Source organism: Hordeum vulgare, chromosome 4H (assembly GCF_904849725.1).
Source record: "Hordeum vulgare subsp. vulgare chromosome 4H, MorexV3_pseudomolecules_assembly, whole genome shotgun sequence".
NCBI classification, from domain to species: domain Eukaryota; kingdom Viridiplantae; phylum Streptophyta; class Magnoliopsida; order Poales; family Poaceae; genus Hordeum; species Hordeum vulgare.
This window is the reverse complement of record NC_058521.1, coordinates 224,435,849-224,439,155: the sequence shown is the minus strand read 5'-3', so window position 1 is coordinate 224,439,155 and position 3,307 is coordinate 224,435,849.

Sequence of the window (3,307 nt, the reverse complement as noted above, 5' to 3'; positions counted from 1 at the left end):
ATCAAAGTTCATATATAATAATTTAAAATTAGAGTTATAGTTTAAAAGATATAATTTTTAAAGTTTTTGTCAATTATAATTAAACCGCAGATTAATTAACAACATGGATCGGTCTCGGTATGAAAAAAGGGATTGTACGCTATTGATTAAAATTATAGCATAAATATATTTTTAAAATTGTTAAATAGGTAAAATAATATCATATATAGATTGTGCGCATCACTATTGATTAAAATTACATTGTCAAAAGAATTTTAAAAATTTAAATAGATAAACTAACATTATATTCATATTCTACATATGTTTTTAATAAATTTCATATATAATAATTTAAAATTGGAGTTATCGCACTACTGAAATTCAGAAATTTGCCGTCTCCCATGGCTGACGGCAAAGGGGGCAACCACGGACGGCAAAGGATTTGTCGTCGATCAACAGACGACAAACTAGACGGTAAAAAAAATCCGGTGAAGAGGTTCTTTGTCGTCTGCTTTTGTAAAGCGGACGGCAAAAAATCTTTGCCATGAGGGGGCAGACGACAAATTAACTGGGACGGCATATACTACAACGGCCCCGTTAAGTGTTAACGACACGCGTCTTCTCTTTGTCGTCTGCCTTCCCCCTTTGCCATGTGGGGGCAGACGACAAAGAGGGGAGTGGGGGGGGGGCTGATTCACCCCTTTGCCGTCTGCCCACCCCCCTTTGCCATGTGGGGGCAGACGGCAAAGAGGGGAAACAGAGGGGGCAGATTCCCCCCTTTGCCGTCTGCCCACCCCCCTTTGCCATGTGGGGGCAGACGACAAAGAGGGAAAACAAAGGGGGTAGATTCCCTCCCTTTGCCGTCTGCCCACCCCCCTTTGCCATGTGGGGGCAAACGGCAAAGAGGGGAACCTGCCCCATTTTAATTTATTTTTTATTATATCCATCATTTTTAACAATAATCAGGATATATATATATATTTGACATAAATAAATTTCTTTCCGTACTCATAACCATATTAAAATAACTCTCATCCATAGTGCATACATATTGTGCAAGTTGCATCCATACCAAACCATATATTACACCAATTTCATCCACATGCATACAAAGTTTCATATATATCCATATACTATAATAGTTTGAATACAAGCCATGGTACAAGAAATCATCTTCAAGCATTTCATCAATATAATCCAAGCTTCCCGTGAAGTGAAGGTAATCTGCAAAATGACAAATAAGAAAGTTAGAAGAATAATACTAGATTAAGAAGTGTATATATAGGTTATTTCGGAGAGAAATAAGCTAAGTATAGACCATTTAGGAGCTAACTAAGCTAATTGTATCATCTAGGTGGAATCCTAGCTAACTATAGGTCGTTTCGGAGCTAACTTGGGTAAAATAGGTCATTCCGGAGCAAACTATGCTTATTAAGCCATTTTAGATCTAGCTAGGCTAATTATTGGCCATTTAATACCTAAGTTAGGGGGAATGGGTCATCTTGCAGCTACGTAAGCCTTATTATGTCATTTAGGAGAGAACTTAGCTAACTATAGGTCATTTTTTATTAAATAGGTTATTTTGGAGCTAACTAAGCTAATTATGTCATTTCGTAGGATAATTAGCCAATTTAGCCTTTCTTGGATGAGTCTAAGCTACGTAGAAGAAGAGAAAGAGAAGAAGAAGTAAAAGAAGGAGGAGGAGGAGAAGGAGAAGGAAGAGGAGAAGAAGAAGAAAAGAAGAAGGAGAAGGAGAAGGAGGAAGAAGAAGGAGAAGGAGGAGCTCCTTCTCCTTCTTCTCCTTCTTCTTCTCCTTCTCCTTCTCCTCCTCCTTCTCCTTCTTCTTCTTCTTCTTCTTCTTCTTCCTTTCATTTTTCCTACTTCTTCTCCTCTTGTCCCCTTCTTCGGGCTCAATTGGCTAAGAATACCTTTTTGGAGCTAATTATGTCATTTCGAGGATAATTAGCTAAGTATAGGTCATGTTTTATTAAATGGACCATTTAGGAGCTAACTAAGCTAATTATGTCATCTAGGTGGAACCCTAGCTAACTATACGTCGTTTCGGAGCTAACTTGGGTAAAATAGGTCATTCCGGAGCAAACTATGCTTATTAAGCCATTTTAGATCTAGCTAGGCTAATTATTGGCCATTTAATACCTAAGTTAGGGGGAATGGGTCATCTTGCAGCTACGTAAGCCTTATTATGTCATTTAGGAGAGAACTTAGCTAACTATAGGTCATTTTTTATTAAATAGGTTATTTTGGAGCTAACTAAGCTAATTATGTCATTTCCTAGGATAATTAGCCAATTTAGCCTTTCTTGGATGAGTCTAAGCTACGTAGAAGAAGAGAAAGAGAAGAAGAAGTAAAAGAAGGAGGAGGAGGAGGAGGAGGAGAAGGAGAAGGAAGAGGAGAAGAAGAAGAAAAGAAGAAGGAGAAGGAGAAGGAGGAAGAAGGAGGAAGAAGAAGGAGGAGCTCCTTCTCCTTCTTCTCCTTCTTCTTCTCCTTCTCCTTCTCCTCCTCCTTCTCCTTCTTCTTCTTCTTCTTCTTCTTCTTCCTTTCATTTTTCCTCTTTATTCTCCTCTTGTCCCCTTCCTCGGGCTAAATTGGCTTAGAATGCCTTTTTGGAGCTAATTATGTCATTTCGAGGATAATTAGCTAAGTATAGGTCATGTTTTATTAAATGGACCATTTAGGAGCTAACTAAGCTAATTATGTCATCTAGGTGGAACCCTAGCTAACTATACGTCGTTTCGGAGCTAACTTGGGTAAAATAGGTCATTCCGGAGCAAACTATGCTTATTAAGCCATTTTGGATCTAGCTAGGCTAATTATAATACCTAAGTTAGGGGGAATAGGTCATCTTGCAGCTACGTAAGCCTTATTATGTCATTTAGGAGAGAACTTAGCTAACTGTAGGTCATTTTTTATTAAATAGGTCATTTTGGAGCTAACTAAGCTAATTATGTCATTTCGTAGGATAATTAGCCAATTTAGCCTTTCTTGGATGAGTCTAAGCTACGTAGAGGAAGAGAAAGAGAAGAAGAAGTAAAAGAAGGAGGAGGAGGAGAAGGAGAAGGAAGAGGAGAAGAAGAAGAAAAGAAGAAGGAGAAGGAGAAGGAGGAAGAAGGAGGAAGAAGGAGGAGAAGGAGGAGCTCCTTCTCCTTCTTCTCCTTCTTCTTATCCTCCTCCCTCTCCTTCTTCTTCTTCTCCTATTCTTCTTCTTCCTTCCTTTCATTTTTCCTCTTTCTTCTCCTCTTGTCCCCTTCCTCGGGCTAAATTGGCTTAGAATGCCTTTTGGAGCTAATTATGTCATTTCAAGGATAAT